The 23,924-nt window shown below is 50.4% G+C and overlaps 1 protein-coding gene across 5 annotated transcripts in view; it reads right to left on the bottom strand.

Moving 5' to 3' along the window:
- TBL1X (transducin beta like 1 X-linked) overlaps nt 1-23,924 on the bottom strand; it is a 247,955-nt gene that overhangs the window by 207,985 nt on the left and 16,046 nt on the right. Inside the window, exon 1 of one of the 5 annotated variants that reach the window (XM_027534938.1) lies at nt 3,083-3,149. The exons of the other annotated variants lie outside the window; for them this stretch is intronic. The gene's annotated coding sequence lies outside the window, so the exon portion shown is untranslated. Of the gene's footprint in view, nt 1-3,082; nt 3,150-23,924 lie in introns of those variants that run through there. 5 annotated transcript variants of the gene reach the window in all.

Below are 23,924 nucleotides of genomic sequence, written 5' to 3'. Positions count from 1 at the left end.
GCAGACAGCACGTGGTGCAGGGCTGCTTTGCGGAGAGGGGAAGGCAGGGAACTGGGGAAGTGTTCTCTGCAGAAGGGCGATGAGTGGAGAAAGACACAAATAGAGCAAGGAGCTCCCGGATAAGCAACGGGTTCTGCTAATTTTTTCCTTTTTTATGACGCCCAGCTTGCACTTGCAGCGCTAGACTAAAAGGCCTTGAGAAGGCTGCAGAAGACGCAGCTGCAAGATTTTTTTTCTCTCCCGACAAAACCAACGGGTTTTTAACAAGATTCCCCAAACCATGTGACTGCTTGATGGGATGCACACAACTGAGCCCACGCTTTCAATGGGCTCCGACCCCTTGGCGCGCAGATGGAAAGTTCGAGATGATCTTTTCCCTTCTCAAGGCTGCAATGTCCACAGAGAGAGTGGAGGGCTTGACAAGCATTGATATTTAAAGATGGGGGCTGCTGAGCAGGGGCAGGAAACAGAGATGTGAGTGTTGTGGCATTCTCCCGCCCTCCCCGAACCCAAGGAGAGCATGTTCACCTCCTCCTCCCTGCTGTCATCAGAGACGACCAGCAATGATCCATTAACAACGAATAAGCAAAGGCCCCTGGGTACTGATCAGTTCCCCAGGCTGAGCAGAGAAACCGGGTAATTCCAAGCTTCCTATAGTTTCAGTTCAGTTCAAGCACTCAGTCGTGTCCGACTCGTTGCGACCCCATGGACCGCAGCACTCCAGGCCTCCCTGTCCATTACCAACTCCTGGAGTCCACCCAAACCCATGTCCATCGAGTTGGTGACGCCATCCAACCATCTCATCCTCTGTCATCCCCTTCTCCTCTTAAATTGTAAGAAAATAAGAAGAAAATTAAAAGACGCTTCCTCCTTGGACGGAAAGCTATCACAAACCTAGACAGCATTTTCAAATGCAGAGACATCATTTTGCCATCAAACGTCCATACAATCAAAGCTATGGTTTTCTCAGTAATTATGTACAGATGTGAGAGAATTGGACGATTAAGAAGGCTCAGTGCCAAAGAATGGATGCTTTTGAACTGTGGTGTTGCAGAACATTCTTGAGACTCCCTTGGACTGCAAGGAGATCCAACCAGTCCATCCTAAAGGAGATCAGTCCTGGGTATTCATTGAAAGGACTGATGCTGAAGCTGAAACTCCAATCCTCAGGCCACCTGATGCGAAGAACTGACTCACTGGAAAAGACCCTGATGTTGAGAAAGATTGAAGACAAGAAGAGAAGGGGGCAACAGAGGATGAGATGGCTGGATGGCACCACCGACTCGACGGACAGGAGTTTGCGCAAACTCCCGGAGTTGGTGAAGGACAGGGAGGCCTGGCATGCTGCCGTTCCTTGGGGTCGCAGAGAGTAGGACAAGACTGAGCAAGTGAACGACAAAAGCAATGAGTAAGAAGAAACAGAAGCTGGGACTTCTCTGGGGGCGCCATGGGTGAGAATCTGCCTGCCAATTTGGGGAAGGTGGGATCCCTGATCCTCAGAGTCTGGAGCAACTAAGCTGGAGTGCCCTAATTACTAAGCCTGTACTTTGCAGGGCCTGGGAGCCGCAAGTACTGAACCCGAGTGCCGACACTGTGGATGCCTAGGCAGAGCCCGAGGTCTGCAAGAGAAGAAACCCGAGCAAAGAACAGTGCCCCCCCCAGTCACTACATCTAGAGAAAGCCTGCACGTAGGCTTCCGTCCCTCTCAAAGAGAGCCTGCACATAGCAACAGAGATCCGGCACAGCCAAAGAGAAAAAATAAATACAAAGAAACAAACAGAAGCCAGAAGAGAGGAAAATATAGCTAGCCCAGCTTTGGTTCGCAGGGGCCATGAGCACGCAGACGTTCTCCCCTCCCAATCCTCTGTGTTCACCCCACCCAGGCCATCTTCCCCCCAGCTACTTTCAGCTTCCCCAAGCCCTGGCCCCTGGAGGCTCTGCTGATAGGACATTACAGAAGCCCTCATCCTGCTGGCTCATGAGACGCCCCGTAAATCCACACCCGCAAGTGGCCAGCGGCTCCCACACTAGACAGTAAGGATACAGATACGCATCATCGTGGCGGAAAAAGCCCTGCTGGAGAATATTTGCTCAATGAGACCATCTTCGATGAATCCTTTTCAGTCTGCCCTGGTTTATGCGTCAAGCCTTTTGTTTTTCCTCTTTAATTATTTACTTGATGCACTGGGTCTTTACCAACTGAGCCACCAGAGAAGCCCATACACAGACCAGCAACAGTGGGTGGCTTTAAAAAAAAATTATTTACGTGGATGCAGCAGGTCTTTACCAACTGAGGCACCAGGAAAGCACACACACACACACGCACGCACACACACACACGCACACACACACACATCGGTGGCTCAGGTGGTCAAGAATCCGCCTGCAATGCAGGAGACCCAGGTTCCATCCCTGGGTTGGTGAAAGATCCCCTGGAGAAGGGAATGGCCACTCTCTCCAGTATTCTGGCCTGGAGAATCCCATGGACAGAGGAGCCTGGTAGGCTTACAGTCCATGGGGACTCACACAGAGTCAAACACGACTTAGCGACTAAACCACCACCTGGGTCTTAGTTGCAGCATATGGGACCTGACTGTACAATTCAGGTCCCCTGCACTGGGAGGGTGGAATCTCTCACCACAGGACCACCAGGCAAGTCCCAATCCATTGATTTTTTAAAACCCAAGCAGTGAGCTCAGCCTGTTAAACAGAAAGTCTTATCTAGAGTACATAAGACTACTTATCTACTTATCTACTCTAGATAAGACTTTCTGATTCCAAGTACGGCCGGTGATTGCAGAGAAGGGCAGGCAGGAAGGAGAGACATCGCCAAGCTCTCTACACCAAGCTTACAGCCTCTCTTCTGAAGCAGTCTGAAAGCCTAATTCGTCTCCTGCATTAGCTTGCCCCAAAACGTCTGGCTTCCCTTGGGTCAGGACGCTTGGCTCTCTCACAAAACCAAGACCTTCATATTTGGTCATCCTTCGGTAAAGTTTTTAAAGAGAAATCATTTTCGAATCCGTCGCTCTCAAAGTCTACACCCTCACCACCTTCCCATGTGTCTCACAAGAAATGTACCCACCTCTCCTTTTCCAAGGGAAAGAAATACAGCCCACATCCTGTATGTCAACTCCTGAACCTCTCACCTCCTGTTAAAAAAAAAAAAAAAAGTACTAATTGCTCAGTTGTGTCCGACTCTTGCAACCCTGTGGACTGTAGCCCGCCAGGCTCCTCTGTCCACGGGATTCTCCAGGCAAGGACACTGGAGTGGGTTGCCATGCCCTTCTTCAGGGGAATCTTCACAACCAAGGGATCGAATCCACATCTCCTGCGTTGCACGTGGATTCCTTCTGGTCCTAGCAGCCAGGGAAGCCTCACCTCCTGTTAGCGTCCACCCAATCACCCGGTCTTCCCCCACACTAAAACCGCTCTCCGCACATTAGCTTCCTTCCCAAAGGCTTTGGTGTGTGCTTTGTCGAGCTCAGTCGTGTCCCGCTCTTTGCAACCCCATGGACTGTAGCCCGCTAGGCTACTCTCTGCCCATGGGGATTCTCCAGGCAATACTGGAGTGGGTTGCCGTTCCCTTCTGCAGGGAAATCTTTCCCCTACCCAGGGATTGAACCCAGGTCTCCAGCGTTGCAGGCAGACTCTTGACCTACTGAGCCACCAGGGAAGCCCAAAGGCTGTTGCACTTCTCTGCTGACCTTCAGGGCTGGACCTCCCAGAAGATGCACGCACCCAGCCACCTCCAGCCTCTCGCCCGTCACCCCGTTTCCAGTGACTGCTCCCCAATGCCAAAAACCACCCATGGCTTCTCACAGGGGGTTCCCAACCTCTAGGTGCTGAACCACCTCTGCAGGCCCGAGAGCCCCTGCTTCTCCAGCTGCTCCCTCCCACCTCTCTCGGCTCCCTGCGCTCCTGTGGACATGCTCCTTCACGGCTCTCCTCCCCAGACGTGCCCCACTGCATCGCTGCCTGCTCCCCCATCCCAGAGCTCCAGGGCACTTCACCCACTCTCCGCTGAGGCAATCGCCACAAGGAAGCTTCAGGGCATCCGCGACAGCCTCTGCTACAGATGCAACGCAACCCCTCCACCACCTCACTGTCCAACTTAAGCACAGGGCCTCAGAGTCACACACTTGTTCATCTAGAACAGGAGACCCTTCTTAAAGGCTCTTCTGCTGCTGCTGCTAAGTCACTTCAGTCTGTGTGACCCCAGAGACGGCAGCCCACGAGGCCCCCCGTCCCTGGGATTCTCCAGACAAGAACACTAGAGTGGGTTGCCATTTCCTTCTCCAATGCATGAAAGTGAAAAGTGAAAGTGAAGTCGCTGAGTCTTGTCCGACTCTTAGAGACCCCATGGACTGCAGCCCACCAGGCTCCTCTGTCCATGGGATTTTCCAGGCAAGAGTGCTGGAGTGGGGTGCCATTGCCTTCTCCAAAGGCTCTTCTACTTCACGCTTAAAACAGCTGAGCATCCCAGTCCGACCTACTCCTGAGAGCACCGTGATCCGTCCCGTTCTGCACTCCTGCACACGTGTTCCAGCTCCTGGCACAGGAAGGGAAGGTGTGAACAGAGCATATTTAAAGGGACAAGAAATGGTAGGCAGGGGTGGGTCCAGGAAAAATAGAATAGCTGGCTCCACCAACCATCTCCCAAAGAACACCAAGGCCCCTGGGAGCCTCAGTTCCTACCCTGATACCTCCCAGGCCAAGGAGACCAAAGAGCCAGGTGCCCAGCTCTCCCTGAAGTTATTTGTAGATCTTGTCCGAGGAGCAGAGGAGAAAGCAGAGAAGTTTCCAGACTACGATTCTTCTAGCAGCTTTCAAAGTAGGTTAATAGTGAAAAAGATCTGGGCTGTGTGTGTGTGTGTCTGTGTCTGTCAATTGTTCAGGAGTGTCTGACTCTGTGACCCTGCGTACGACAGCCTGCCAGGCTCCTCTGTCCATGGGATTCTCCAGGCAAGAATACTGGAGTGGATCTTCCCGACCCAGGGATCGAACTGGCTTCTCCCACAGTGCAGGCCGATTCTTTATCATCTGAGCCACCAGCGATACCCCCTGGCTCCGTCACTGTTGCTGTTAAAGCCTCAACTTGACCCCTTCTGCAACGTCCCTCTCCATGCCACTCCCAACCAGAAGAAGTGGATGCCTCCAGCACATGGCAATGAGGGCTTGAGAAATCTAGAAAGAAAACAGAAGAAATGGGAAGGAAAAAACAGAAGCCACCCAGGATACCGCAGCTAATGGGACACCCTGGCTTCGTACCATGCCCATCAACACAAGACAGGTTTAAAGAAGAAACCGGAAAGTAAAGTGGGCTCCAAATTACAGGTGTGATATCGTCCAAGGCTGCACTGGCTTCTCACTGAGAAAAGTTCTTGTAGCGCGTTTGCATGCTAAGTTGGTTCAGTCAAGTCCAATTCTTTGCGACCCCATGGACTGTAGTCCGCCAGGCTCCTCTGTCCGTGGGATTTTCCAGGCAAGAATATTGGAGTGGGTTGCCATTTCCTCCTCCAGGGGATCTTCCTGACCCAGGGCTAGAACCCGGGTCTCTCAAATCTCCTGGCTTGTGCAGGTGGGTTCTTTACCACTAGCTCCACCTGGAAAACTCCAGCCTTCAGGAAAAACAACCCAGAAAAACAACAGTGGGTGACGGACTTCCCTGGTGGTACAGTGGTTAAGAATTCCACCTTCCAATCCAAAAGGTAGAGGATCCACCCCGATCGGGGAGCTAAAATCCCACATTGCCTGGAGGCCAAAAAAACCAAAACAGAAAACAGAAGCAATATTGTATCGAAGTCAATGAAGACTTTAAAAAATTCGTCCATATCAAAAAAAAAAAAAAAAAAAAAATGGGTAGAAAGGCAAGAAATGGGTCACCGCCATTAGTAGGTTAAGCCAAGCCTTCCACGGAAGGTGCTAGAATGTAGTCAGCACCCAGGAAGAAGACTGCATGCCAAATCCTAGCTGTTCCACCTCCCAGCAGTGGGCCCTGCCTTTCAATTGCGTTCTGAGTACCAATGGTACTGGGCTGTCCCCCAAGACCTACAGCGAGCAGAACATCTTCCTCCGAGGAGAGGACCTTCAGTTCAGTTCAGTCGCTCAGTTGTGTCTGACTCTCTGCGACCCCATGGACTGTAGCACACCAGGCCTCCCTGTCCATCACCAACTCCCGGAGTTTGCTCAAACTCATGTCCATCGCATCGGTGACGCCACCCAACCATCTCATCCTCTGGAGATGGGAGCTTAGCAGTGGTCTTTATCCACCAGCAACTCTGAGACGGGGATGAAGAGAAAGTAGGAGATTCTCTTTCTCTCCCAAAGAGAGACGAACAAAGGTCTCTTTAGGGGGAGTTTCTATTTGTTTGGCGGTGCCTGGTCTTAGCTGTTAAGCATGCAGGGTCTTTAGCCGCAGCATGCGTAATCTAGCTCCCTGGGCAGGAATCGAACCTGGGCCCGCCCTGCATTGGGAGGGCAGTCTTAGCCACTGGACACCAGAGAAGTTCTGACAAAGGTCCCTTTTTGATGACCCAACTTCCTCTCTTCTCCCACTGAGAGGGTAATGGGCTGGAAAGCCACGGGTCACCAAATGGAGGAAACAGGCTGCAAAGTGTCAGACAATTTTTTCTCTCTCCTAATCCACAGGAGGAAACACAGCACAGGTGTCAGACTTTTATTTTCCCCTTGCTCTACACAAAATTTAAAGGTTTCTTTTAAAACTCTGCATTGCCATGACACCCAATTCCACCTGAACCTCACTTTTCTCAAACCTTGAGCTCACCAATGCGTTTTTCTTAAGAAAATGTTTTCCTGAAGCTACGTTAATGAAGTCTGTATTTACCCTAGACTCTGTCTTCAAGTCATTGGCCTAAGACTCAGAACCCATAATGGCTCAACAAACCAATGTTTTACTCATGGAAATGCCCCCTAAAGCAATGTTAATGAAACCATGCATTTGCTCGGAAACCTGCCTTTCTTCAATCGTTTTATGGCCCTGGATGACTCGCCTGGTGCCAATGTTATCTCAGAATGCATGTTGTGGGTGAGGGGCCTGGTGCCAGTCTCTGAATTTTGAGACATTTCCTTCCTCTAATTTAGCAGCTTGCTAACTTCTTGCTAAAAACCAGCAGGGTGTGGGAGGGGGGCACTCTTTCTGCCCACTTCTGGTGTCTATGTCAGAAGCTTTCTCCATCTCTTTTATACTTTACTAAAACTTTATTACACACAAGCTCTGAGCCATGAAGCCTCGTCACAGGCCCCAGAACGAATTCCTGTCCTTCGGAGGCCCAAGAATCGCGGCATCGTTCACGGCTCCTAGCGACAACCTTTCACCACCAAGCTCAGGGGCACCCTGTACCCCTCTTTTTATGCACCGGCCCTGATCTGCTCTGATGAAGCCAGCACCCCATCCACTGCAACCCTGCCATATACAAGGCTGACACAGCTGAATGTGGGCTTCCCTGGTGGCTCACAAAGCGAGGAATCTGCCTGCAATATGAGAAACCTGGGTTCCATCCCTGGGCCGGGAAGATCCCCTGGAGGAGGGCATGGCAACCCACTGCAGTATTCTTGCCTGGAAAATTCCACGGCCAGAGGAGCCTGGAGAGGCTACAGTCCACGAGATCACAAAGAGTCGGACAGGAGTGAGCGACTTTACACACACATGTGCACATACACCCAGTTTAATGCACTCTACCTTTCCTGGGACCATCACGTCTTAACTGGGACACAGTTTCATGTCAAACACGTGACTCTCTAATTGTGGAATACCAGGTTCCCAAGTTTCTCACCTGGTAAAGAATCTGCCTGCAATGCGTGAGACGTGGGTTCGACCCCTGGGTCAGGAAGATCCCCTGGAAGAGGTCATGGTAACCCACTCCAGCATTCTTGCCTGGAGAATCCCCATGGACAGAGGAGCCTGGCAGGCTACAAGTCCACCGGGTGGCAAAGAGTCGGAAAGGCAGGGATCCCACCGTTTCAGATCCCCTTTCAGGCCGGTTCTGAAAGGGCCGGAGAGTCAACACAGGAGGATTCCAGGGGCCCGAGGGAAACTCTCCCTTTGGAGGGAGAAGGCAACCAACCCCAGACGCTATCTGAACGAGCAGGAATGGCTGGGTTTCAGCAAAACTGGGAATTTCGTATCATTTTCATGTGTCACGGAATAGGAGGCTTTTTCCAGCCGTTTAAAAATACAAAACCATTCTGAGCTCGCAGGCTGTACCAAAACAGGTGGCAGGCCAAGTCTGGCCTCTGCCTTCAAGGAAGCCTGTCTCACGCTGCGGCTCAAGAGACGGTTTTTGGAACCGGACACCGTCCAATTTTTCCAGGGCTCCCACGCACCCAGCCCAGGCCTCCAGCTTCCCGGCCCGTGACCCCACCCCGAGTCCCGAGGTCCCTGTGGAATCCTGAGAGCAATCAGTGCCATGAACTCGGGGTGAATAAACCTCAGGCGGCTGAGAACCAGAACGCTGCCCTGCAGAGAGCATGGACCCTGAAGACCCCATTCTGTCTTGGCGACGTGGCACATCACTACCCCCAGTTTGGTTGCCCCACTTGCCAAACAAGGAAGAGCCTTTCCACGGATGTGGATGCCTCGTGCAGGCTCAGGGAGGACAGACATTCCCGCCTGCAGATAGCGGGCACCCAAAAAAACCACATGTCCATCACCGATGACGTTTATCCTTCCCTCCCCACCTCGGCCACACCACTAACTCCAGCCCCAAAGTCCAGGTTCAGGTGCCAAGCTGGGGACGTGACCCTGGCCACTGAGAACGCACTGGGTACCCGGGAATGAGGCTGGAGTCCACACAGCAGAGGTCAGAGGCGGGACAGGCTGCTCCGGTTGCAACACGCAGGAAGTCACACCAAGAAGTCCTCTGCCTGCAGATGAAACACGCAAAGGAGCGCTGGTTCCACTGGGGCAAAAGGTGGGGTGGTCCCTCCTCCCCGCAGCCTTGAGCCACTTCCTCACTCAGCAATTACAATCCCCAGCCTGCCTCTTCTGCCGTTCCACACTGCTGTGTTGAGTGCACAGCTGCTTACAAGGAAGACATGTGACTTATATGCTGCAACAAAATAGCAAAGGGTAACTCTTCAGGGACCTCCCTGGCTCCCCAGCAGTGGACACTGCAATCTCCATGCAGGGGGCCTGGGTTTGATCCCTGCTCAGGAAACAAGATCCCGCAAGCTCTACCAACCCCCCAAGGAGAGCTCCAACCAACACCCCAATCAGGGAAAAAAAAAAACCAGACAGCTGTTTAGACAATGGTAGTACTCTTGCCTGGAAAATCCCATGGACGGAGGAGCCTGGTAGGCTGCATGCAGTCCATGGGGTCGCTAGGAGTCAGACACGACTGAGCAACTTCACTTTCACTTTTCACTTTCATGCACTGAAGGAAATGGCAAGCCACTCCAGTGTTCTTGCCTGGAGAATCCCAGGGACGGGGGAGCCTGGTGGGCTGCCGTCTATGGGGTCGCACTGAGTCGGACACGACTGAAGCAACTTAGCAGCAGCAGCAGACAACATTTCTTAGGAGACGAAGTGCTAATGGTTTTTTAAACCTGACGGGGAATTTTTTTTTTTCTTGTTTCTTTTTTTTTTTTTTGATGGGTTGGAAACTGTGCCCGTCTCACTAGTTGTTTGGCCTGAGGTTCCAGTGGTGGAGTTCTCGGGCAGTTGACTGGAGCTGGGTCTTGGTGTTGAGATGGAGACCTCACTCTGATTACTATTCCTTGGGGCCTGGGGAGTGTGTTATTTCAGCATTTCAGACTCAGGGGCTCAGGACCGATCCCTGGCCCATGAACCATGATCCCACAAGCAGTGGGATTTCGGAGGGAATACAAAGAAAAAAAAAAGATTAAAAAAAAAGAGAGATGAAAAACAAATAAAAATAACCAGAACAAAGAATAAAAAATAACAACCCCTGGTAGTCCCTGGGGCTGTCTTGTCTGCCCTCTACCCAAGTTCAGTTCAGTTCAGTTCAGTCGCTCGGTCGTATCTGACTCTTTGCGACCCCATGAATTGCAAGGCCCCCCACCAATGCCTGCTAAGTTCCTGGGGAGACACAAACTCCATGTCTTCCCTCACTCCCATCTCAGCTCCGTCGCCCCCGATGGTTAATTTCAGTCATTCCCTGATTAGCTTAAGCACGGAGCCAACTGTACAAAGCTTGTGGCAAAAATTGCTGAGTGTTAGGAAAATGAAATGACCACCTGGATGTGCTTTTTTTTTTAAAACAGAGCTCTGCTTATGAATGGAGAAATAGTTCACATGACTTCGAAGGATAAACTTGTAATCATTTCCAAGCGAGATTCACCGGAGAGCAAACCATAGAACTGGGGGTCACACACACAAGCACACATGTGTGTCAAGCACTTCTCCTCCACGGCAGAGAAAGGACCCACCCTGAATCTTCATCGGAAGGACTGATGCTGAAGCTGAAACTCCAATCCTCCGGCCACCTGATTCGAAGAACCGACTCACCGGAAAAGACCCTGATGCTGGGAAAGATGGAAGGCGGGAGGAGAAGGGGGCGACAGAGGATGAGATGGTTGGATGGCATCACCAACTCGATAGACGTGAGTTTGAGTAAGCTCCGGGAGTTGGTGAAGGACAGGGAAGCCTGGCATGCTGCGGTCCATGGGGTCACAAAGAGTCGGACACGACTACACGGAACTGAGCTGATATCAATTTCACGAAAGGTGATGAGGGTGACTTGAGGTACCCGTTTTCAGAATTTTTCCTACCCCTCAACATTCAGAAGGACGCTTTCCAAGTCTGCCCCTTTGACGTCTCCATCTTCATCTCTGTGTTGGAAGTGTGGGAAGCTTTGTCTTCCCTCCCAGATGTGTATCTTGTTGTAAATGAAAGCAGCATGCCACGCTCCCTCCCCTCCCTAATCTCACGCTTTCTCTTGCTTGGCTGTCTGTTTGCTGGAAGACAGGAGTCAAAGGCGGCTGAGAAAAGGGAAAATGTACACACAGAGAAGATACCGCCCCACTTCCTCTGATAGCAGCCACTGTCTGCCCACTCACTGTGGACGCCCAGTTCCTAACTGGGGCTGGAGCGGAGATAACAGACCGGGACGTGTTTTCCGGAGCCGCAATCTCCGAATCTGCTCTCCCCAAACACGAAGTCACACCCTGTCCTCACAGGTGGGGGGGCGGGGGGTGCCTCTGACCACCACACGTGATCACGGGACAGATGTTCAAGGCACAAAGTATGAAAGCGGTCCCGAATCTGTTTTAAAACAGCTCCTGTTGTTGAGTTGCTAAGTCGTGTCTGACTCTGGTCCCCGTGACTCTCCAGCGTCACAAAGGAGACCTAAGTACTTTCTGCCAAATGCACGATGAACGATCCCCCTACATAATGTGGCTGTCGTTCAGCCGCTCAGTCACATCCACCTCTTCGCGACCCCATGGACTGCAGCATGCCAGGCTTCCCTGTCCATCACCCAACTCCCAGGGCTTGCTCAGACTCACATCCATGAGTCAGTGATGTCCTCTGACCGTCTCATCCTCTGCCACTCCCTTCTCCCTTTGCCTTCAATCTTTCCCAGCATCAGGGTCTTTTCCAAAATAGTGTTACTGAGATAGAAAGCACATACCAAGACAATTCACTCAGTGGAAGGTATGCAAGTGAAGAGCTTGCAGTAAATTCAGACTCGTGCAACAGCCAGCAGCTCAATCAAGAGAGCATTTCCAGGAACCCCAGTAGCAGTCCTCAACCCCATCCCTCGGCACTCACGAGCTGCAACACCCAGCTCCCCAGTCCCAGGCAACAGTCATCTCATCATCTCCTTTCTGCCCACCAGGCCCTTTCTGGTTCAGCCTGCAAGCCTCTGTACGAATCTGACAGCCTCCCCTGTGTCAGTGACCTTCCCGACCAATTTCCCAGTTTTATGATCACGTCTCAGGGGCTCAATCCACAGCAGCAGCTCCTGCAAGTGCACCGGACACTCACACGCACTGGGGGCGGGGGGGCTTCTCGATGCCAGAGCGACAGCTACTGTCCTGAGCGAGCCCCTGATTGGCTCGTCTGGGCTGCTCCCCCGGGCGTTGGGCGCACACAGGGTGGCTCTCGAGATAAGAGATGCTGTCCCACTCCTGCGACCCCACAGAGAGCCACGCATCTCACGGCTGTCTTGTGACTATCACTGACCAAGCCAAGAGGAGTGGGGGGCGGAGGGGGAGAAAACCATTCTACCACATTCCATGGGGTGGGAGAGGCATGTCCATTTTATGTATCAGTTTATTAATAGCATCTCCACTGTCCCAGCCAGACGCGTGGTACACCATCACCCAAAAGGAAGACAGGGAAGAAATTCCAAAGAGGGATCCTGATGGCGTGGAATAATAGCAAACCATCACCAAACGGGAACAGAAGAGGCTGTTCCATCCATTTACTGAAGAAGGGCCGTGGCAACTCATTAAGGACATGAAGCCAGACTCTGTGATTTCGGGTTTCAATAGACAAGTTGGGGGCGGCGCGGGCGGTTTCTCTTCCACTCTGTGTTCACCCATGCCCCTGCCAGACCTGGGAACTAGCTTGTATTATCTGAGCATTGAAAACCAAAGGAGCACACCCCTGATGGGAGCTCAGGCACTGCACACATCTGGATTTTTAACCACTCAAAGCGACCCGTGCCTTCCGGGGTGGGCTGCCACCTGTCCCATCCACTTTGGCCGCCAAGGAAAGTCAAGGGAATCTTTTAACGGGTGCCTGTTTAAAAGCCCTAACTCATTCCATCCCCTTTTGTTCCATTTATCCTCCACCCAAGGATTGCGAGACGAGATATTACGAATGTTTATCTTTAAAAACGTGTAACTCACCAATGAGTGCAAGCAGAAACCGGTGCACTCCCAGCAGGGACCGTGGACAAAGTGACTACGTTACGCCATGCCGATTTCCTGCTTTGGCTGTTGGTCTGAAGTTATGTAACAACGGCGCCATTGGAGGAGGCGGTACACAGGACCTCTCGGCACTATTTCTGGAACTTGCTGTGGTTTATAACCAACCAAAGTAACTCATCTTAAATGAAAATTCTCTAAATAATTTCTTTTTTAATCTAGTAGCCTCTCTTACTGATGCTCTGAGGAACTAATAACTGGGGGCTAACCAAAGGGTGCAAACAAGCCCTCAGAAGGTCTTTCAAGTCAATACAAACTCACTGCCACAGACACAGGCAGTGAACCAGGAGGAAAAAAAAAAGATCTCTTCCTGTAACTAGGAAGAAAAAAAAGTTCTCCTATTGCATGAAAATGTAATATCCTGCAAGTACTTATCAACAATCTGAAAATGAAATTAAGAAGACATCATTCACAAAAGCATCAAAAAGAATACAGCCAAAACTCCCGAACAGAAAGCGCAAAAAAGTGTCATCTTTACAGCTCCACCCCCACTGAGACTGGCTTTCCACAGTCCTGACTCATGCTCACGGTCAGGGTCTGCAGGAGTTAACGGAGGCCTTCCATCAGCATCGAAAGCTTCACCGGTGAGGCCAGGACCGCATCCAGTTGTTTGAGTGCATGATATTAAAAATGAGCGATCAACAAGCGGCAGAGACCCAGCCAATTAACCACCCATCTAGTCTCGCAATCAAATATGTATTAACCAAAAAGGCAGCCCGGCATTCACAGCCAGGCTCCGCTGTTCTCGCGTTGCAACATAAACAATTCAGAGAGCGCTAACCTCAGAGAGGGACCCGAGTCCTGAAAATGTGGAAACCTAAATCGTTGACAGTCTTTCTAGCACTCTGTGACTGAGATGTCCCACGGATCCCTCGACGCCAACAAGTCAACACACAGGTCTCAACGACGGCTTTGTGCAGTCCTTGTACACGACTGACTGAAGGACTCTGTACCTAGGAATGCACGGTAAGGGCAAATTCCTTGTAAAGAATGAGTCTCAGCACAGAGATGGCCAACGGGCATGAGAAAAGATGCTCAACGCGGCTGATCGCTATCATCAGAGAAATGCCGCGTCCAAACCACAACGAGGGACCACCTCATACCGGTCAGAATGCCCATCATCAGAAACTCTACAAATAATACAAGCCGAAAAGGGTACGGAGAAAAGGGAACTCTCGCACACCGTCAGTGGGAATGTAAATTGGCACAGCCGCCACGAAGGCTCTTCATAAAAAAACAAAACACTAAAAACAAGAGTTGCCATATGGACCCTGCGATCCCACTCCTGGGTATAGACCCAGAGAAAACTAAGATTTAGAAAAGATACATGCATCCCTATGTTCACAGCAGCACGAGCCACGATACCCAAGACAGGGAGACAACATAAAAGTCCACGGAGGGAGGAATGGATAAGGAAGACAGGGTACATATTATACACAGTGGAATATTACTCAGCCGTGAAAAAGGATGGAGTGATGCCGTCTGCAGCTACATGGATGGACGCAGAGACAATCACACTAAGTCAGAAAGAGACAGGCGAACCTCACGTGATATCACTTAGAGGTGGACTCTAAAATATGACACAAAGCAACTTCATCTACGAAAGACTCAAGACGGCAGAAAACAGGCCTGCGGTTGCCAAGATGGGAGGGTGCTCCAAACAGGCCTTCAATTATACCACGTCCGGCTGGCTAGATAAGAAAGGCTCTCAGATCTCACTCTAAGACAAGCCCTCCAGGATGCAAACTGCTGGAAGGTGGGTCCTTTTCCCGGTTCCTGTTCAAGGCAGTTGGGTCATTAATAACTTCCAGGGAACAGCACTAGCATAGAGCATTCCCTAAAAGGTAACAAGAGAACATCCCAAAGACCGAGTGCTGGCCACCAGGTTTCACCACACGTAACTTTTACCTCTGCAAGTGCCAAAGCAGCTGCTGCTGCTGCTGCTAAGTCGCTTCAGTCGTGTCCGACTCTGTGCGACCCCATAGAGAGCAGCCTACCAGGCTCGTCCGTCTATGGGATTTTCCAGGCAAGAGTACTGGAGTGGGGTGCCCTTGCCTTCTCCTGTGACAAAGCTAGACTCCCCCCATAATTCCAGTAACTCAAACTACAGGCTGTAAAGAGTTCCCCTTCTAAAAAAAATAATTATTTGGCTGTATTGGGTCTTAGTGTGGCTCTCGGGACCTTCGTTTTGGTCTGAAACGAAGCCTTTCAGGGGCTGAAGCCAAGTCCCTTGCGTTGCAAGGCACATGCTTAACCACAAGACCGCCCGGGCAGGTCAATGTGAACAGTCTTGAAGATGGAGCAACTGTACTGTGAGCTGGGACCTTCGGAGAGCATGGAGCGCAAGGGCCCGGCAGACAGAAGAAATAGGATGATTCGTTTATTCCCCTGGGGCCAGTGAGTGGTCACATGGGCGGTTACTGAGAGCATTAGGCCTAAAACTCAGTAAGCCGCTCCCATTTAAGGGTCCTTCCAGGTGAACATCAGTCATGATATTGTCCAGTCGCTCAGCCATTGTCCGACTCCTTGAGTCCCCATGGACCGCAGCAAGCCAGGCCTCCTTGTCCATCACCAGCTCCCGGAGTTTACTCAAACTCATGTCCATCGAGTCGATGATGCCATTCACCCATCTCATGCTCTGTTGTCCCCTTCTTCTCTTGCCTTCAATCTTTCCCAGCATCAGGGTCTCTTCCAATGAGTCAGCTCTTCTGATCAGATGGCCAAATTACTGGAGTTTCAGCTTCAGCATCAGCCCTTCCAAAGAAACATGCAGGGTTGATTTCCTTCAGGACTGTGGTTTGATCTCCTTGCAGGACTCTCAAAAGTCTTGGTATCGCAAAAATGAAAAAAAAATAATTATAATCTCCAGTTACATGGCTCTCCTTTGATTTCATCCAGCAAATCTTGGATAAGGTCAGAAACTTGCCTTGGCTCAAATAACCCCAGTTTCCCAACGGGAGAATCCACCTTATTTCTGAAAGTATTTGCTTCCTATGTGCCTGCTTCTGCATGTGGACAGGAAGGGAAGAATTTACCCTGTGAGAAGTCAAAGCTTCCAGGAAGATCAGGGTGCAACCCTCCTCTGACAAATGACCCAGTCACCAAAGGAACACAGGGACTGCTCATCTGATGATGCCAGCTCTGTAGAACACCGAGAGGCAAGCGGAGGAACATCACCTCCATCGACCATCAAGAGTTCCTATAGAGTGTTCTGGAGATCTGAACGGAGACACTGCCCCGTGGCTCCGACAAGACGGCTGGAAGGAAATGACCCCTGGGATCTCCCTCATCACTCTGAGTCACAGGTCACACACCCAGCCCGCTGGCAAAGGTTTGCCGGCTGTCCTCGAAAGCACATCTCCTCACATGTTCCCTGCACTCCAGGCGGTTTCATCAGACTGTCCCTCTCTCCCCTTTACGCACTCTCTCACACACACGCACACACAGCCACATCCATCCCCAGTCTCAACAACTTTCTCTTCTCCGTGGGTCAGATGGCAAAGAACCTGCCTGCCACTGTGGGAGACCCGGGTTCGATCCCCTGGGCCGGGAAGACGCCCTGGAGAAGGGAAGTGGCAACCCCACTCCAGTATTCTGGCCTGGAGAATCCCACGGACGGACAGAGGAGCCTGGTGGGGCTACAGTACCTGGGATAGCAGAGTTGGAAAGGACTGCGGGGCTAACACTTCCACTGCACGCTCGAGAGATGATCACACGAACTGTCTTCTGCTCTCGGGACAGGACTCGGGGGCTCAGATCGCCTTGATGCAGGCATGGCAAACAGAAAGGGAAGGTCTGTTCCCTCCTAAGGGCAATTTGTTCAGGACGAGTAACATCCCAGGTGCCTCTTCCAGGGAAGTCAGGTCGGACAGGGTGGTTGGTTTCCTAAGAAGCAGAGACTCCTCAAAGTCACAGAGAACAGAGCAGAGGAGGCGGGGAGAGGGGACGTGGGTCACACAGGCATCAAAGGTGCACACTTCCAGCCGTAAAGTCAGTCCTGGGGCTGCCCTGGTGGGCCAGTGGCTGCGACTCTGCACTTCCGATGCTGGGGGCCCCGAGTTCAACTGCTGGGGCAGGGGACTAAGACCCCCTAAGGCCGTCAAGAAGCGCGGAATACCAAATGCTAATACGAAGACCAAGCACAGCCAAGTGAATAATAAATCCTGGGGATTCGACGCAATACATGATTCCAGTTAATAACGCTGGAGTCTGTGTCTGAACACCGCTAAGAGAACAAATCTTAAAAGTTCTCATTGTGAGAAAAAAACAAATACATGACTCTGTGAACACTGGAGTCTGTATGTAAACACTACTAAGAGAATAAATCTTAAAAGTTCTCACTATGAGAAAAAAAGTAAATAAGTGTGGTGATGGTTTACTGAACCCACTGCAATCTTTGCATGTTTACATACATCAAATCGTTATGTCGCACACCTTAAGCTCATACAATGTGCGTTTAGTCACTGAGTCGTGTCCGACTCTTTCGTTGACTGTAGTCCGCCAGGCTCCTCTGTCCACGGGGACTCTCCAGACAAGACTGAAGTGGGTTGCCATTTCCTTCTCCAGGGGATCTTCCCAAGCCAGGGATCGAACCCAGGTCTCCCACATTGCAGGTAGATTCTTTACCAGCTGAGCCACCAGGGAAGCCCAGATACAAGATTACATATCAAATTACACCTCACTTTTTACAAAATGAAAATTAAAAAAGGACAGCTGGGGACACCCCCGGTGGTCCGGTGGTTAAGAATCTGCCTGACAATGCAGGGGACGCGGGTCTGGCTCCCTGGTCTGCCAAGAGCCCCCGTGAGATGAGTCACAACTACAGAGCCTGCGCTACAGTTAAAGAAATCTGGTGTGGAGCAATGAACAGCCCATGTGGTACACAATGAACACCCAGCACAGTCAAAAAATTTAAAAAAAAAAAGAAAAGAGAGAAGGACAGCTGAAGGCTGGAACTGTCTCTGTGGGTTCTGACCCTCTCCCCATTGCCCAAGTCAGGAAATGTCATGCCTCACACGGGGAATCAGGAAGAACACACAGTCTTCCTCTTAAAACGACCATCCCAAAGACACATTCAACAAGAACCAGTGCAATGAAACATCACTCGACCGAGAAAAAAAAAAACAAAGTTTTCCACAACAAAGTTCTTTTTCTAAAACTTGCTGGTAGCCCCAAACAGTGATGCCTGACTCAGGATCACCGTGATGATTGCAAATTCCAGGTGACTCAGCACCTTCAGAGGCAAATGCTTCCCCAGCTGGCTTCTTAGAAGAACTCTTCCATCGGCCCGGTGTGCAAGGCACGTGCGATCCAGGGAGACATCGACTCACTCTCTGTCCTCTGCTTGTCCTGCCAGCAAGCCACATAACCCGATTTCATTTCATTTTTTTTTCACACCTCCAACGCTTCAATCACCAAAATAAAACACCACCTGCGTAGGAGAAGCAATGAGGCTGTCAGCCTCTCCCTTCCTCAAATGAGGTCCAAGGCTCCTTTTTGCCGCTTAGCACCTGAACATCAACAGGCAAACCCCTCAGCCCCCAAAGACTCGAACCGGAATCGACAGCAAGATATAAAAGGCTGGTCTGGTACATGAGCCTTAACCACAAGACACAATGCGCATTTCAACGGACACGGCTAGCAACTGACATTACCAACCATATGCTCGACGTGCTGCACACCAGAAAGCAATCCCAAAAGGCATGATCTTTGCTGTCAAGGACTTGCAATCTCACTGCCAAAGAAAAAGAGAACACACGCGTAAGAGAAAACAGTTGGCAAAAGGCCACTTGGAGGGGAAAAAAAAAATTAAGTTCAAAATGGAAATCTAATAAAAAACAGATTTTTCAACACCAAATAAATGGTCCATGTATTAGATAGACTGGGCAGCAGAAAAAGAAAGAAATATAATAAAACTGAAAGGATGAATGCAGTACGAAAGCAGTAAGAATAATAAGTCCCAGAAATCACAGAGACCCAGTCAAGATCTTCAGGTTTCCACTTGCCTGCATACAGCCTTGTCTGAGACTATTAAACGACCCCCTTTGCCTGGGGAGGGCTTTATGTCTTTATGTGGAAAGGACTGCCAACAGCCGTTCCCAGTGCTGACTATACTGCAAGGCACGGTGCTGCAACTGCAAAGTGCACGAGAGTCACCTGGAAATTGCGTTTGTGCAGGGCGGAGGAGTCTGGTGGGCTGCCGTCTATGGGGTCACACAGAGTCGGACACGACTGAAGCGACTTAGCAGCAGCAGGATTCTTCAGGCTGGGCACGTGTAGACCCCAGGCCAGGTAACTCCTTGTGGGGGGTTAACTCGTGCATTCTTAGGGGCTGAGCACTATCCGTGGCGTCTGCCCATGAGATCCCCTGAAGTCTCCAAACCTTGCTGAATGTCCCTAATGGAAGTGGGTGGTGGAGACATGATTGCTCACCTCTACCCCATCACCCCACCGCCAACCACCCCATCCCCAGTTAAGACTCAACCTTCAGAGAACTAAGATCATGGCATTCGGTCCCATCACTTCATGGCAAATAGTTGGGGAAACAGTGGAAACAACTGAGAGACTTTATTTTTGGGGGGCTCCAAAAATCACTGCAGATGGTGACTGCAGCCATGAAATTAAAAGACGCTTACTCCTTGGAAGAAAATCTATGACCAACCTAGACAGCATACTAAAAAGCAGAGACATTACTTTGCCAACAAAGGTCCGTCTACTCAAAGCTACAGTTTTTCCAGTAGTCATGTATGGATGTGAGAGTTGGACTATAAAGAAAGGTGAGCGCCAAAGAATGGATGCTTTTGAAATGTGGTGTTGGAGAAGACTCTTGAGAGTCCCTTGTACTGCAAGGAGATCCAATTAGTCCATCCTAAAGGAAACCAGTCCTGAATATTCACTGGAAGAACTGATGTTGAAGCTGAAACTCCAATACTTTGGCCACCTAATGCGAAGAACTGACTAACTAGAAAAGACCCTGATGCTGGGAAAGATTGAAGGCGGGAGGAGAAGGGAGTGACAGAGGATGAGATGGTTGGATGGCATCACTGACTCAATGGACATGAGTCTGAGTAAACTCCGGGAGTAGGTGATGGACAGGGAGGCCTGGCCTGTTGCAGTCCATGGGGTTGCACAGAGTCAGACACGACTAAGCGACTGAACTGAACGGAAAGACTGTCAATGGAGTAAGAATAACAGTCTCTCTGAGAGTCCCATGCCGTAATAAGTGGGCCCTGTGACAACACGACTGTGTGTGGCAAAAAGGACTTTGGAGAAGCACTGAAGTTAAAGATCTTGGGCGGCGGGGGCACGTGAGCCCCGCACTAAGTGAGCGCTCTCTCCAGGCTGCAGTTGGGAGACATGTGACCACGGAGGAGTGATCAGAGAGGTGGTGCGCTGTGGGCTTTGAATACAAGGAAGGGGCCCTGAGCCAAGGAACACAGGGGGCCTCTAGAAGCTGGAGAAGGCAAGGAGTGCATTCTTCCCGAAAGCCTCTGGAAAAGCACGTGGCCCTCCTCGACACACTTGAGACTCATCTCGAACTTGTGACCTCTGGAAGCATAAGATGATAAAGTTGAGTTGTTCAAGCCAGGAAGTCTAGGGTCATTTGTCCCAAGAGTGCCAGGAGACTAGCACAGTCAACTACAAGATCAACTGAGAAAATACACGACCTTCAGCTCCTGGTAGCTCAGTTGGTATACAATCTGCCTGCGATGCGGGAGACCCTGGTTCGATTTCCTGGGTCGGGAAGATCCCCTGAAGAAGGGATAGGCTACCCACTCCAGTATTCTTGGGCTTCCCTGGTGGCTGAGCTGGTGAAGAATCCGCCTGCAATGTGGGAGACATGAGTTCGATTAAGGCTACCCACTCCAGTATTCTGACCTGGAGAATTCCATGGACTGTATAGTCCACAGGGTTGCAGAGAGTCAGACTCGACTGAGCGACTTTCACTTCACTTTAGTTCCTAAGAGTAAGCCCTTTGTTAGAGATAGACACTCTAGAAAGTTACGCCCATGGATAGTCTGAGAAAAAAATCAGCCTCCAGATTCTCCCACCTGACCCCAGAGTGGAAATTCTGGCCCCTCACAGAAAGTTTACAAATTCTTTAAAGCAACAACTCTGCCGCTCTCTTTCAGTCTAAGCCGGCACTGTGGCTTCGGGGAGCCCTCAGAAACCACCTAGCTGGTTGGAACCCGTGACCCCAGAGCAGGTTCACACCAGCCTCGTGGTAAATGCAGGCTTCCAATGTCTTGGCAGGGACTCTGTAAAACTCCACCCAAAAACGCAGCACAGAAGAAGGGTATATGAATGCATGTGTGCGCGCAATCTAGAAGGATGCTACCGATGATCCTATTTGCAGGGCAAAAACGGAGGGGCAAAAACAGAGGACAGACTTGGGGGACATAGCAGGGGAGAGAGGGTGGGGCGAATTGAGAGACACACTGACACAAATGCACGACCATGTGTAAACAGCTAACGGGAAGCTACTATACAGCACGAGGCGCTCAGCTCAGTGCTGTGCGAAGACCTAGAGGCCTGGGATGTGGGACAGGGAAGGAGGTTCAGTTCAGATCAGTCGCTCAGTCGTGTCCGACTCTTTGCGACCCCATGAACTGCAGCACGCCAGGCCTCCGTGTCCATCACCATCTCCCACAGTTCACTCAAAGTCACGTCCAACAAGTCAGTGATGCCATCCAGCCATCTCATCCTCTGTCGTCCCCTTCTCCTCCTGCCCCCGATCCCTCCCAGCATCAGTCTTTTCCAATGAGTCAACTCTTCGCATGAAGTGGCCAAAGTACCGGAGTTTCAGCTTTAGCATCATTCCTTCCAAAGAACACCCAGGGCTGATCTCCTTCAGAATGGACTGGCTGGATCTCCTTGCAGTCCAAGGGACTCTCAAGAGTCTTCTCCAACACCACAGTTCAAAAGCATCAATTCTTCGGCGCTCAGCTTTCTTCAAAGTCCAACTCTCACATCCATACATGACCGCTGGAAAAACCATAGCCTTGACTAGACGGACCTTTGTTGGCAAAGTAATGTCTCGGTTTTTCAATATGCTATCTAGGTTGGTCATAACTTTCCTTCCAAGAAGCAAGTGTCTTTTAATTTCATGGCTGCAATCAGCATCTGCAGTGATTTTGGAGCCCCAAAAAATATAGTCTGACACTGTTTCCACTGTTTCCCCATCTGCTGCTGCTAAGTCACTTCAGTCGTGTCCGACTCTGTGTGACCCCATAGACAGCAGCCCACCAGGCTCCCCCGTCCCCAGGATTCTCCAGGCAAGAACACTGGAGTGGGTTGTTTCCCCATCTATTTCCCATGAACTGATGGGACCAGATGCCATGATCTTAGTTTTCTGAATGTTGAGCTTTAAGCCAACTTTTTCACTCTACTCTTTCCTTTTCATCAAGAGGCTTTTTAGTTCCTCTTCACTTTCTGCCGTAAGGGTGGTGCCATCTGCATATCTGAGGTTATTGATATTCCTCCTGGCAATCTTGATTCCAGCTTGTGCTTCTTCCAGCTTGGCCTTTCTCATGATGTACTCTGCATATAAATTAAATAAGCAGGGTGACAGTATACAGCCTTGACGTACTCCTTTTCCTATTTGGAACCAGTCTGTTGTTCCATGTCCAATTCTAACTGTTGCTTCCTGACCTGCCTCTTGAGAAACCTATATGCAGGTCAGGAAGCAACAGTTAGAACTGGACACGGAACAACAGAGGTCCCAGAGGGTGGGGATATATGTAAACTTGTGTCTGATTCACACTGATGTACCACACAGTATTGTAGAACAATCGTCCTCCCACTAAAAAAAAAAAAAGTACACACACACACACATAAAATCTCTCCCAAACCACTGAAACTGAAAAAAGACGGTCAGCAGGTGCAGCTTGAATTGAACACAACTGTTTTCCTCCACCCATGTTTAGGGGAAGAGATGGAATAAACAAAGAGAGAAAGCAGGTTATGGTTTCCGCCAGAGTGGAAGCTGACCTGGAAAGGGTTTTGTAAACATTCCTCACTGCTGAAGCAGTTTGCATCTCAGCATCATCTCAGAGGGGCCGGAGGAGCCGTTGATCCAGTCCTATATGCTGTGTCCACCCGAATTCCCCACACCACCCTCAAGCCCTACTCCATCACCCGGAGACACCACGAAAGGCTCACCAAGAAGCCGGGACAAGAAGCTGATACATGACGCAAAGTGAAAAAGGCTAGGTAGCAAAGGCTGCGTACTGCATGATCCCACTGATAGGAAGTTTCCAGAACAGGCCGATGCACAGAGACAGAGACCACACCTGGTGGCTGCCAGGGACTGGGTGGAGAGGGGGACACGGAGAGATGCTTCATGCACGTGGGGTTTTCTCTGGACTGACAAAAATGCTCTTGAACTCAAACAGCGGTGATGGCTGCACAACTTCATAAAAATACCAGGAAAGCAGCGAGTTATACACTTTGAATGAATGAGACACTTGCATGGTAGGTGAGTTCTATCTCAATGCTGCTGGTACTGCTGCTGCTAAGTCACTTCAGTCGTGTCCGACTCTGTGCGACCCCACAGATGGCAGCCCACCAGGCTCCCCCGTCTCTGGGATTCTCCAGGCAAGAACACTGGAGTGGATTGCCATTTCCTTCTCCAATGCGTGAAAGTGAAAAGTAAAAGTGAAGTCACTCAGTCGTGTCTATCTCAATAGAGTTGTCATATTTAAAAAGAAATAATAAAAATTAAAAAAGAGAAGAAGGAAGAAGAAACAACCCAGAGGATATTAGCCAATGATTACGAGACACTTCAAACTTAAAAAAAAAAATTAACCATCCTAAGGAGGTGAGTTTACTTAACAAGCCTGGAATCCTGCATACGGACTGAATCCACCGTCAAGGTTCTGAAACGCACGAGCAAAGGTCAGTAACTGTGACCCGAGGTGGCTTATGGAAAGGACTAGGGCGCCAAGTGGGAAGACCTGGGGTTCGTGATCAAGTGTAGGGAGATGAATGTGCAAAAAGACAACAGTTCTCAG

Source organism: Bos indicus x Bos taurus, chromosome X (genome assembly GCF_003369695.1).
Source record: "Bos indicus x Bos taurus breed Angus x Brahman F1 hybrid chromosome X, Bos_hybrid_MaternalHap_v2.0, whole genome shotgun sequence".
NCBI lineage: Eukaryota > Metazoa > Chordata > Mammalia > Artiodactyla > Bovidae > Bos > Bos indicus x Bos taurus.
The sequence above is the reverse complement of the archived record's forward strand: the minus strand, read 5'-3'. Positions and strand labels throughout refer to the sequence as shown.